The sequence below is a fragment of the Apium graveolens genome, chromosome 5 (genome assembly GCF_009905375.1).
Source record: "Apium graveolens cultivar Ventura chromosome 5, ASM990537v1, whole genome shotgun sequence".
Classification (NCBI taxonomy): domain Eukaryota; kingdom Viridiplantae; phylum Streptophyta; class Magnoliopsida; order Apiales; family Apiaceae; genus Apium; species Apium graveolens.
In genome coordinates, this window is record NC_133651.1 from 154,270,651 (window position 1) to 154,284,919 (window position 14,269).

The 14,269-nt window shown below is 39.4% G+C and overlaps 1 non-coding gene across 1 annotated transcript; it reads right to left on the reverse strand.

The window, feature by feature from the left end:
* Positions 1-4,847: 4,847 nt before the first annotated feature.
* LOC141662766 (small nucleolar RNA R71) lies at positions 4,848-4,954 on the reverse strand. The gene has a single exon (XR_012550859.1). It is a non-coding gene; the product is annotated as a small nucleolar RNA R71 (small nucleolar RNA).
* Positions 4,955-14,269: the final 9,315 nt, after the last annotated feature.

Genomic DNA, 14,269 nt, shown 5'->3' on the forward strand with positions numbered 1-14,269 from the left:
ATGCTGATCAGAATTTAGATGAGGTTATTCCTGAATCTCCAATTGCTTCACACACTGTTGAGCTCTCAGAACAGAATGAGTCTTCCTCAAGTTCTGATGACAGTATTTCTGTTGAGACTCTAGTACCTACTCTGGGCAAGGAAGAATTGGTGAAGAAATTTGTTGAAAAGGAAGCACCTATTCCTTGGGAGGATACTCACAGAGGTGTTGAGTGGACTAAGAAGTGGAATGAATCAGATTTTATTCCATGTTCTAAAATTCTGACAGAGCATATTGCAAAAGCTGATGAGTTGCTCACAAATGCTGATTTCAAGACACAACTCAAGATCACAGCTCTGTCTACAAAACATCTTCAAGGTCTACATACTGCTACTCATGAAAAGGTTGATACACTCAGAGAACAAGCTGATAAGCTCGATCAGGTGCTCAAGCTTGACAAAAACAGGTATATCAGACCTATTTCTGAAAAAGTTACAGCCATTGAGAAAACTCAAGAGAAGCAACAGGCCCAAATTGCTGAGGTTCTGGTTAATTAAGCTTCTCAGAAAGCTCAATTGGATGAAATCCAATCTTCAGTTGAACTTCTTTTTTCTCTCTTACTTCCTGATGATGCCAAAAAGGGGGAGAAGGTAGTTAAGTCCAAATGCTCACCTACTCAAGAACTGAAGAAAAAGGATGATAAAGGTGATGACCAGGGAAACTCTGAAAAGAGCAGAGGTCAAAGAAAAGTTCAAGAAAAATCTTCTATTCAGAAAAAGTCAAGTTATGATGCTTTGAATGCTCAAAGATTGAAGTCAAGTGGTGATAAGCAAAGTCTGATGTCAAGTTCTGATATTCTGATTCAGTCAGGATCTGAAGACTCTCAGAAGTTCTTGCAAACTCTGAAGTTAAAAGGGAAGTAGACTACTGTTTATTACAAAGATCCTAAAATCCAGACACTTGATGAGGAGATAGCAAGAAGATTATTTCTGAAACACAATCCAGGAATGGATTTAGAAACTCTCAAGGAGGAAGAAGCTAGATTTGCTGCTGAGAAGAAAAATCCTAAGTCTAAAGCTTGTGATGCAAAGACACCTCCAAGGCCAAAGGAAAAGGGCATTGTGATCAAGGAAAAGTCAAATTCTGAAACTTCAAAATTCAGAACTAGATCACAGACTGAGAGTAATCCCAAAGACAAAGGGAAAGGAAAAATTGATGAACCCACCAAGTTACTGGACTTGAAAACTTCTCAAGATCTGATGAAACCAGTGTGTAAAATGGTTCAAGTATTTGATGATAATCTTGTTGAAGATGAAACTGTTCAAATTCTGAAAAGAAGAAAGATAATTGAAGATTGTAAAACAACCCCTGACACTGCTCAAGTTGTTATTCAGAATAAAGGACATAAAGGTACAGAAGAAACAACAAATTCTGATCAAGCTATCAAGACATCAACTACTGACAATGCTCAAGTTGAGTTGGATAAAATGACAATTGCTGATAAGAAGAAGCTGTTATGGAAGAAGGCTACTCCAGTTGAACCAAAATCCAATCTCATGATTAATCAACTTGCTACATTTGGGTTGAAAGCCAAGCAACCTAGAGATAGAGATGGATTAGGTTCTGACGAAGAGAAGATTCAAACAGGAGTAGAGGTTACTCTAAGAGATCCTTTCATGTTGATAGACAAACCATATGAACAAATCAAACAAAGGCACCTTGACAAGGTGTTAGGGCTGAGCAAAACCGAACCGAAACCGAAAAACCGAACCGAACCGTGCTAATTCGGTTCGGTTCGGTCCTAAATTTTTCAGAAATTCGGTCTATTTGGTCCGGACCGAATAGACAGAATTAAAATTCGGTTCGGTTCGGTTCTTTTCACAAATATTTCGGTCCGGACCGAATAGACCGAATAGACCAAATCATAAATACTATAATTTTGTATTATATATATTTTACATATATCTTAAAAATTATAATCAAAATTTTTAATTTGTAATTATATTTATGGAGTATTAGAACTCTACATATCACATTACTTTAATTATATTTTAAAATTTATAATTTGTGATTTAATTTATAATGCAATTTTATTTTTGAAAAAAATTTCGGTCTATTCGGTCCAAAACCGGACCGAACCGATCGGTTCGGTTCGGTCCGGTCCATAATATAACTTCGGTCCGGTTCGGTCCAAGAAAAAATGACTATTCGGTTTTTCGGTCTATTCGGTTCGGTCCGGTTTTGGACCGAACCGACCGAATGCTCAGCCCTACAAGGTATTGTATGCTCAAGTTGTGATAGATGCTCATGATAAGGAGAATCTAAAAGAGAAATTGATCTTATTTCTCAATGATGGAAGGACTTATAGATTAGATGATACTGATATATTAAAGAAGTCTATCCGAGAACTTCAACATATTCATTATCTTCTGAAAGTAAAATCTGATGTTACAAGAAGATGGTCAAAATATATTTTGCAGGATATAAGAGATCTATTCAAAATATCTGGTACAAAGACTTCTTATTACAGTCCAATGATTACTGAAGGTGATGGAAGAGAAATTCCTATGCTGAAGAATTCTGCTAAGGTGGAAGTTATTCTGAAAGGAAGATGCTTATGTTATAATGAAAACTCTTCACATCCTAAGGTTATCAGACTTGGTGATGGACTTGAAAGAACATCCATTCAAGCTCACAGAACAGCCATTTATCAAATTGGTTATAGTAATGAAGAAGAACTGATGCAGGTCAAAGCACAGTTAGCTGAAGTTCTGAAGAAAGCTGAAGATAATCTGATAAATGATTTTGTTAAGAATCATTATGGATTCAGGTTAATTCAGTGATGTTGGTAAAGCTGGATGTTTTGTAAGTTGTAATTAATAGTCTTATTTATTGCATTTGAACTTAAATGTTTTTGACATCATTAAATCTATTAACTTGTACATTTTTGCATAATTACAAGTTGGGGGAGATTGTTGGATATATTTGAGATGTCATGTCTAATATGTTTCATGTTTAGTTTTCAGATCTTAACTAACAGGAAATATCAGTACTTACTGGAATCAGGACTTACTGGAAGTCAGGACTTAAGGATATCAGGACTTAGATTATCAGAAGATAATATCAGAAGATGGATATCAGAACTTAAGTAGTGGAGGACTAACAGTTAAGGAAGGAAGCTGATTCACATGAAAGAAGATCGAGACTAATACAAGAAGAAGATATGTATGGAAAGAGTTCGAGGACTAGAAGAATTATATAAGATATCTGGTTGATATATTTTAGGAGACAGAATTATATTCCATATCAACTAGAAGTTATCTTGTAACTGTGTGTCTATATAAACACAGACATAGGTTTACTCTATATGAGTTACAATCATCGAGAAGATCATAAATTGTAACCTAACAGCTCTCGTGATATTTGTTCATCACTGAGAGAGAACAGTTCCATTGTAACAGAGTTTATTATATCGAATACATCTATTTTCTGTTACTTGTTCTTTAAATCGATTTGATTGTATTCTACACTGTATTCAACCCCCTTCTACAGTTTGTGTGACCTAACAACTTATAAGATAGTGTGTTAATTCTTAATGAAGCGACAGTGAATTTAAGGATTTAGAAATTGCCATGCTAGCATAGGTTCATGTGTTATTTTTATGCATGATTCGTAGGTAATTTTACCCATCTTACTTGCCCCGTCTAATCAAGATAGATAACTTGTGCTTAAACTATAATGTTGTCAAATTCTATAGACATATAGGGTCTCAATATAATTGGTGTCTATTCAGCTTCTATCGCTTTTGTGGATGTCTGGTAGTATGGTACTCGTGCAACGAAAGTTGGCGTTTATCAGTTTTGTATTTTCTGATTAGTGTCATCACCATTGCATGCTAAGGTTGAGAACAATAAGGCTATTGAATGAAGTATTTAATAAAGTTAGAATCCCATATTTGTCATATATATTAATTCATTCAGTCTTAATTTCGTAGTTATAATTGTTAGTTCAATTTTTAGTTATAAACAACCTCAAATTGTCATCGTCTTAGCATTGAATAATAACCATACATTGTTGTTTAAGTGCGTGAATTAATTAGTTAACCAATACAATCTCTGTGGGAATGAAATAGAAAATATTCTATACTACTTGCGAACTCGTATACTTGCATATAATATTAGCGCGTGTTTAGCGACTAACAAGTTTTTGGCGCCGCTACCGGGGACTGCAGTGTTAATTTATAGTTTATGTGCTTTCCATCAGTGGTCGTTAACGTTCATTGACTCGGACATTGTTACTTATTTGTTCCTTGTTTTATTTCAGGTACTCTAGTGAGGGTGTATGCATACGCGTTCGCGTACTCGTAAGAGAACACTAGATAAAGCCGAGGAAGAACTTGTGATAGTTCGTAAGGAAGTTTTTGTGGAAGAAAAGAAGGTAGAAGAAGAGAAGAAAGTTGAAGAACGAGCTTTAGTAGAGATGGGTGATCAAGCGGAAAATCCGAAGGCTTTGATGGACTATTCTCAGCCTAAGATTAATGACATTCAGTCAAGCATCATCAGACCAGCCATCAGGGCTAACACTTTTGAGATCAAGTCAAGCACGATTTAGATGATACAGAACTCAGTTCAGTTTGGGGGTTCTCCTACTGAAGACCCCAACATGCACATCATGGATTTCATCAAGATCTGCGAGACCTTCAAGTTTAATGATGTGAGTGAAGATGCTATCAAGCTATGCCTCTTCTCTTCTCTCTAAGGGACAAAGCTAAGTGCTGGTTATACTCTCTACCAGTATGGTCTATCACCACTTGGGAGGATCTTGTGTAAAAGTTTCTCACTAAATTCTTCTCTATGGCGAAGACTGCTGCAATCAAGAATGCTCTTACTCAGTTTGCTCAATAAACATGAGAATCTCTGTGTGAGGCTTGGGATTGATATAAAGAGATGCTAAGGAAGTGCCCACACCATGGCATGCCTGATTGGATGATTATCAACTAATTCTACAATGAATTAGGTGCTACTTCTAGACCCATGCTTGATGCAGTATCCGGGGGAGCCTTGTGGGCTAAAAGCTACGATGAAGCTTATGAACTTATTGAAATGATGGATGCTAATGAGTACCAGAATCCTTCCCAGAGGCTTACTCAGAGAAAAGTCACAAGAATTCTGGAGTTGGACGCAGCAACTGCTATCGCTGCCCAACTTAAGGCCTTGACGATGAAAGTGGACACTTTGGCTAATTATGGAGTTAATCAAATCGCTAGTGTCTGTGAGCTTTGTGCTGGCGTCCACAAGACTGATCAGTGCGCAATTTCTAGTGAATCAACTCAGTTTGTGAGCAACTTCCAGCGATCGCAACAACCAGTACCGACCGCCTATCATCCCAACAACCGCAATCATCCTAATTTCAGCTGGAGCAACACTCAGAATGCGGTTCAACAGTCTTATCAGCAATATTGAGCTAAGCAGTACAACCCTCTAGTTTTCAGCCACCGCAATATGCACCAAGATAACAACTCCAGCTGTAACAAGCCAATGAAAAATCTGAATTAGAGGAGTTGAAGCTTATGTGCAAGAGTCAAGCCGTTTCTATCAAGACCCTGGAAAATAAAATTGGGCAAATTGCCAATGCCTTGCTAAATCGTCAGCCTGGTACACTACCTAGTGACACTGAAGCGCCAGGAAAGAGGGAAGCTAAGGAGCAGGTAAAGGCAATCACTTTAAGGTCTGGAAAGGTTGCGAATCGTGAACAAACTCAAGTGTTGACTGAAAAAGCTGAGGCTGAGAAAGAAGTAGAGCAGCAGGAAGTAGAAATGGAACCAAGGAAGACTATTATTGAGCACACTCCTCCTGAGGGTAATACAGGGGAGAAGCAGATCTATCTTCCACCGCCTTTTCCCAAGCGGCTGCAGAAGAAAAAGCTGGATAAGCAATTTGATAAGTTTCTGGAGATGTTCAAGAAACTTCATATCAACATACCTTTCGCCGAGGCTCTTGAGAAGATGCCTAGTTATGCAAAGTTTATGAAAGGTATTCTCTCTCGGAAGGTGAAGCTAGATGATTTAGAGACAGTCGCTCTCACGTAGGAATGCAATGCTGTGCTGTAACAGAAGTTACCTCTTAAGCTTAAGAATTCAGGAAGCTTCACTATTCCGTGTACTATTGAAAAAGTGTCTTTTGATAGATGCTTATGTGATTTGGGAGCTAGCATCAATCTGATGCCTTTGTCAATCTTCAAACAGTTGGACTGGCCTGATCCAAAACTGACTTATATGACCTTGCAGTTGGCCGACCGTTCTATTACATATCCGCGAGGTATTGTGGAGGATTTCTTGGTCAAGGTTGATAAACTCATCTTCACTGCTTATTTCATCATTCTTGATTTCGAGGTGGATAAGAAGATTCCCATAATCTTGGGAAGACCTTTCTTGGAGACTTGCCGAACCTTGATAGATGTGCAAAAGGGTGAGCTCACAATGCGAGTTCTGGATCCAGATGTGACTTTTAATTTGTTCAATGCTATGAAATTTCCTACTGATAATGAGGAGTTTTTAAAAGTAGAATTGGTCGATTCGGTGGTCACATCGGAATTTAATCAATTGCTAAGGTCTGATACCTTAGAAAAAGCCTTGTTGAGGAATTCAGATAGTGAAAATGATGAAGGTGAAGAACAATTTCCGTATTTGAATGCTTTTCCCTGGAAGAGGAAGATAAATATGCCTTTTGAATCTCTTGGAATGGAGGAATTGAAGAAAGCTCCTAAACGCCTCAAGCCATCTATTGAGGAAGCTCCCACTCTTGAGCTTAAGCCTTTACCTGAGCATTTGAGGTATGCGTTTTTAGGTGATGCATCTACTCTTCCTGTTATTATTGCATCTGACCTCTCAGATAGTGATGAGGAAAAGCTTTTGAGGTTTCTGAGAGAGTTCAAATCGGCAATTGGATGGACTATAGCAGATATCAAGGGAATCAACCCTTCTTACTGTATGCATAAAATTCTGCTAGAGGAAGGTAGCAAGCCTATGGTCGAGCAGAAAAGAAGACTCAATCCAATCATGAAGGAGGTAGTGAAGAAGGAAATTCTTAAGTGGCTAGATGCAGGGATCATCTACCATATTTCTGACAGTTCATGGGTAAGTTCGGTTCAATATGTGCCAAAGAAAGGTGGTATTACTTTGGTAGCAAATGAGAAGAATGAGATTATTCCTACTAGGAAAGTCACGGGGTGGAGAGTTTGCATGGACTACAGGAAGCTGAATAAAGCCACTAGAAAGGATCACTTTTCTTTGCCCTTCATTGATCAGATGCTTGACAGGTTGGTCGGTCATGAGTACTATTTTCTTCTGGATGGTTATTCAGGTTACAATCAGATTTGTATCGCTCCAGAAGATCAGGAGAAAACTACCTTCACTTTTCCATTTGGTACTTTCGCCTTCAGACGAGTTTCTTTTGGTCTGTGTGGTGCACCAGCCAAATTTCAGAGATGCATGATGGCCATCTTTTCTGATATGATTGGCCAGAATGTAGAGGTGTTCATGGATGACTTCTCAGTCTTTGGCGATTTTTTTGATGAATGCTTGTAAAATCTTGGACATGTTCTCAAGAGGTGCGTTGAGATAAATCTGGTTCTCAATTGAGAGAAATGTCACTTTATGGTGCGTCAGGGCATTATTCTCGGGCACAAGGTTTCTAGTAAAGGTCTAGAGGTGGACAAGGCCAAGGTGGGGGTCATTGAGAATCTTTCTCCACCCAATTCTGTTAAGGGAATTCGCAGTTTTCTTGGTCATGCGGGTTTCTACAGGTGTTTTATCAAAGATGTCTCGGAAATTTTAAAGCCATTGTGCAGTTTGCTAGAGAAAGATGTTCCTTTCAAGTTTGATGACGAGTGCCTTGCAGCTTTTGAGACATTGAAGAAGAGTTTAATCACGGCACCGATCGTAACTGCACCTGATTGGAATGAACCTTTTGAGATTGTCCATTTGGCACATTTGCTTTTTGCAGAGTTTCTTTTGGCCTATGTAGTGCACCTGCCACTTTTCAGAGATGCATGATGGCGATATTCTCTGAGATGATCGGAAATAATGTCGAAGTGTTCATGGACGACTTTTCCGTCTTTGGACATTCGTACGATGAATGCCTGGATAATCTCCATTTGGTGCTGAAAAGGTGCATTGAGACCAATCTGATTCTTAATTGGGAAAAATGTCACTTCATGGTGCAGCAAGGCATCATTCTTGGGCATAAAGTCTCTAGCAAGGGCCTTGAGATTGATAAGGCCAAGGTGGAGGTCATTGAAAATCTTCCGCCACTTATTTCAATGAAAAAAATCCGTAGTTTCCTTGGTCATGCGGGTTTTTATCGGCGTTTCATTAAGGACTTCTCTAAGATGTCTAAGCTGTTGTGCAACTTGCTTGAGAAAGATGTGCCTTTCAAATTTGATGATGAATGCTTGGTAGCATTCGAGACTCTCAAGAAGAGTTTAATAACTGCACCAGTTATAACGGCACCTGATTGGACAGAAGCTTTTTAGATGATGTGCGATGCAAGTGATTATGCAGTGGGAGCAGTTCTTGGGCAGCGCAAGAATAATATCTTTCATGTGGTCTACTATGCTAGTAAGACGCTTAATGGAGCTCAATTGAACTACACCACTACTGAGAAGAAACTCTTGGTTATAGTTTTTGGTTTTGAAAAATTTCGATCTTATCTACTTGGGACAAAGGTGACAGTATTCACTGATCACGCTACCATTCGCTATCTGGTCTCGAAGAAGGATTCGAAGCCTAGATTTATTCGTTGGGTGCTCTTGCTACAGGAATTTGAGTTAGAGATCAAGGATCGAAAAGGTACTGAGAATCAAGTAGCTGACCATCTCTCTAGACTGGAGAATCCCGATTCTACTTTACATGATAAGACATTGATAAACGAATCTTTTCCAGATGAGCAGTTGTTCGCAGTTCAGGAGGAAGAGCCATGGTTCGCAGACATTGTGAACTATCTTGTCAGCAATATAATGCCTCCTAATATGAATACAACTCAAAAGAAGAAGTTTCTGCATGAGGTGAAGTGGTATATGTGGGATGAACCATATTTGTTTAGACAAGGAGCTGACCAGATCATCAGGAGATGTATCCAGTTCTGTGAGACGGAGGGGATATTACGAGACTGCCATTCCACAGTTTATGGTGGTGAAAAGACAACAGCTTGTATTCTGCAAGCAAGTTTTTTCTGGCCTACGTTGTTTAAGGATGCACATCAGTTTGTTTTAAGGTTTGATCATTGCCAAAGAGTTGGGAATCTTACTAGAAAGGATGAGATGCCTTTAAATGTGATGCTTGAAGTTGAGGTCTTTGATGTTTGGGGAATCGATTTCATGGGACCATTTATCTCATCCTGCAATAATCAGTACATCTTGCTGGCAGTCGATTATGTTTCGAAATGGGTAGAAGTCAAGGCTCTATCGACGAATGATGTAAAGGTAGTGTTGAATTTTCTTCATAATCAAATATTCACAAGGTTTGGAACGCCACGAGTAATCATAAGTGATGAGGGGTCGCATTTCTGTAATCATAAGTTCACTTCTATGATGCAATGCTACAATATGAATCATCGTATTGCTATTGCCTATCATCCGCAAACTAATGGTCAAACTGAAGTGTCTAATAGAGAGATCAAGTGCATTCTAGAGAAAGTTGTTTATCCGTCAAGGAAAGATTGGTCTTTGAAGCTCGATGAAGCTGTTTGGGCTTATAGAACAGCATACAAGACTCCACTTGGGATGTCCCCATTTTAACTTGTCTATGGTAAGGGATGTCACTTACCTGCGGAGCTTGAGCATAAGGCTTATTGGGCCTTAAAGAAGTTAAACCTTGATCTAGATGCAGTTGGGAAGAAGCGAATGCTTCAGTTAAATGAACTTGATGAATTTCGACTGCAAGCATACGAGAAAATCAAAATGTACAGGGAAAAAGTGAAAAGGTGGCACGACAGGAAGTTATCTCCTAAGTCATTTGTGCCGGGGCAACAAGTTCTTTTATTCAACTCTCGTCTCCGACTTTTTCCTGGAAAGTTGAAATCAAGGTGGTCTGGACCATTTATCGTCAAAACTGTGTTTCCACATAGAGCAGTGGAGATTTTTTGAGAACGATCCGGGCCAAGCATTCAAGGTTAATGGTCAGAGATTGAAGCATTATTATGGGGACACGGTAAACCGGGAAGTGGTTAGTTCCGTTTTATTGTCAACTTGATCGAGCTACTCTACGTCAAGCTAATGACGTAAAAGAAGCGCTTCTTGGGAGGCAACCCAAGATTTGAGAATATAGGAACCCTTAGAAGTTGGTACTCTATCCAAAAACCCAAAAAACTGGCCAGAAAAAAAATTTCCAGAGACCTCCCGGGCGCCCGCCTGGCAATCCCGGGCGGCTGCCTGGAAGCTGGAGCCCTTCTGTTGGAAAATTTTTTCGGCCTTATATATAAAAAAACAGAAAAACAAAAAAAACAAGAATACGAGCAGCCATAACCCCACTACCCATGTTTTTCCTCCTATAAATAATCCACAACCCCACTCCTGTTCTAATTCTAAACCTAAATCCTACCCTATATATACATGCAACCTCTCGTATACACTCCCATATACTTTCAACTTACAGACTCTCTCCTACACACAAAACACAACTCTCAAACACTTATTCTCAGTTTCAATGGCCCCAAAGAGATCTCGAACTGTTGATAGCAGTAGCACCATTCCTACTGCTGATTCTTCGAGGAGTACTGCTGCGAGGCCCCGATTGGTGGATAGGGCTGCTGAGGAGGAGTATACTAGGCTTCTGACTAAGCCGATTCTGAAGAAGAGGGGATTTTTGCCATCGAGGAGAGATGGTGAGTTATTGTCGATGATTGCTGAGAAAGGGTGGATTTCTTTTTGTGAGTCACCGGAGGCGATCCCGATGAGTGTGGTTCGCGAGTTTTACGCGAACGCAAAGGTTGACAAGAATGGGTATACTATTGTTAGGGGGCTTACGGTTGATTACCTGCCTGAGGTGATTCGCCGTGTTATTGGGCAGCGACAAAGGAAGCCCGATGAGGAGAATTGGAATGAGAAGACCCCCGAGGATTTTGATTTAGATTTGATTGTTGCTACTCTCTATCAGCCAGGCACGGTGTGGAAGTTTAAGACGGGATCTAACGAGTATCGTTCTTTTCCGACTGTTGCGATAAACAGGTATGCCCGTGCATGGAATGCCTTTATTTGTGCTAATATTTTGCCTTCTTCGCATGCACATGATGAGGTTACACTTGAGAGAGCCATGTTGTTATGGGGGATCTTGAATGAGGAGTATTATGTGGACCTTGGTGAGTTCATCTACCAAGGGATTTTGAAGTTTTTGAGGGGGAGGATGCAAAGCAACATCCCTTATGCCTCTACTGTCACGAAGCTGTGCAGGGCAGTTGGAGTCCACTGGCCTTCTTATGAGCAGCTGCAGATGCTAGCCGCTCTTATTGATTCATCGACGCTGAATGCAATGCAGGAATGGACGGGTGGAGAGCCCGAGGAGCATGGTTTGGGATATTGTCTTCCAGGAGGACGTCCAACAGCTGGTGCTACGATGGCTAGGCCCAGTCAGGCTCATGACGAGGCAGGTTCTTCTAGAGCCCAGTGAGGTGCTGGTTCAGGGATGGCTGATGCCCAGTATAGGAGGCTATCCAGGAAGATGGATGCGATGTACGAGTCACAGAGTAGGTTTGCTCAGGAGCTCACCCTAGCACTTGGGACTGCTTTCAGAGGCCTTGGAGTTGACATCCAGTGGCCCGTTTTTGGTGAGGACTCTGCTTATTCACCTCCTGACACTCCACCCTCTGAGGATGATGATGATGATTTCTATGAGTAGGTATATCTTGTGTTCCTTTCTACTACCTTCACTGGGGACAGTAAAGATTTTAAGTTTGGGGGTGGTAGTTAAGGAGCATATTTATGTGTGTGTCATGTAGTTGCATATTCATGATAGTTTAGTTCATATAGTTGTATATTTTTGCCATATAATTTTTTTTATAGCTTTCTTTATCATGTCATTTAGCTCATGCATATAGCATGATCCCTTTTGCATTACTTTACCGATTGATTTGTGATATTGATGCGAGTGTAGTGATATCGTTAGAGTGATGTTAAATCTTGTAGGTTGACATGCATGCTAGAAACACTTGTAATTTCACTAAGTCTTAGAGTATGCTTAAGGACTAGATTGTTGTCATGGTTTGATGGTTTTTGAGGTTAATCTATTGATTATGTTTAGAATTTATGATAGGCTCTTAATGATAAAAGGCATGAAAAGATAAAAAATTGGAGTGAAAATTAGAATTCATTGCTAGTCGTGGCTAGGCGTCAAATGGCTAGTAGCCGACTCGTATTTTATGCGAGTAGTCTAGGGTTGAGCAAGATGGAGCGAAACGCACTTGCTCAGAAATTTGAAAAAAATTCAAAAAAAGAAAATTGAAAAAAAGAAGAAAAAAGAAAAAAAAAGGAGAAAAATATGGTTTAATGCATAATTGATCACGAGTGAGCTCTTTGGTATTCGAGTTATTAAGTTCTTAGGGGACTTTGTGCCTAGTGACCTAAGGCTTTTATAGTTTGGGATCCGCTAACCTAACGCTCGTTAAATGGATGACATTGCATAAGTCTTTTGTGGACCTCACTCATTGCATGATCAAATAAGCATTTGTTTATTGTGTTAAATAAAAGCATGATTCCGTAATAAGCTCCAGTGATCTTGAAGTGTTATAAGTCATTTTGTGTCTAGAATTTATTCTTCGTATAATCATGTGATTGCCTTGAGGATAATTGAGTTATGATAATTGATCTAGTTTCGAAGCATATCTGTTAAGTATCCGCACACACCACGTTTCTAGTTGTATGTTAGCTTGCGTGATTTGATTGACCTTTAGTCGCCTAATTGCATTTGTTGAGATGTCATGTGTTGGTTGGTTCAGTCATCGCGAGGGGGATCCCTGCATTTCATGTAGTCTGCATTCATGCATATTTTTATTTTGTTTTTGAGTCTGTGACGCTTGAAGACAAGCATCGATTTAAGTTTGGGGGTGTGATAAGTGGTATTTTATACCACTTAGAACGTCTTATAATGGGTTGAATTGATGTTTTGAAATCAAGTATTTTGTGTATTTGATGCGCTTTCGAGTGTTTTTGCATTTTAGGTTGTAACTTGCGTATTCAGGGAGATTTCATCAAAATAAGCCTAGGGAAGTACTTGGGATCAGTCTCGGGGGAATGTGCGAAGAATTCAGCAAAATCAGGAGCAGGAAAATATTTTTTCTAGAAGCCTGCCAGGCGCCCGCCTGGGATCTGGGGCGGCCGCCTGAGATCTGGGGCGCCCGCAAGGGAAGCTGGGGCGGCCGCCCGGAGTTGGGAAATTTAATTCTGAATTTTATTAAGTCGTGTTCTACTGGACTTTTGAGACGGCTGATTCTTGTGGACTTCTATATAAGTAATCATCAGAGACGTTTCACAGCATGAAGTATTCATCAAGCAAGGAGCAAGGAGAGAAGAAAAGAAGACCGTTTTAGCACACTGCAACGAAGAAGAGGAAGCATATGTTAATTTGTGATTCTTTTATTCGTTGTAACAGTGGATGCTAGTTTTCTTTACTTTGAACCTTAATACTCTTGTGACGTACTCTAGTTTTAATAAATAGTTAGTTAGTTTATATTGTCGTGTTATTATCATGTTTTCATATGAAACCATGGTGACGATGAGTTCTATCATGGGCTAATCGTGATCATGGGGTCGTAGCGGATTTACTATTGATTTTGTTAGTTAATTGTTTAATACCTTGGTTTGTGATGATTGTATGATATCTAGTATAGGTTGTGCTTATTCGTCTTATATGCGTCGTGAACATATAAGATAGCCCATTAATCTCTCATGAAGCGACAGTGAATCTTGAGATTTAGAACTTGCCATACTAGTATAGGTTCATGTATTGTATGCATGATTAGTGGGTAACTCTAACCGTTTTACTTGCCCCGTGTAATCATAATGAATAACTTGCACTTAAATCGTTATGTTGTCAAATTCTGTAGACATATAGTGTCTGAACATAATTGATGCCTATTCAACTTCTATCTTAATTGTGGATGTTTGGTAGAATGGTACTAGTACAACGAAAGTTGGCTTTTATCAATTTCGTGTTGTTCGATTAATATCATCACCGTTACATGCTAAGGGTAATAACAATAACTATTGAATGAAGTAGTAATGAATTTATGATCTCATGTGT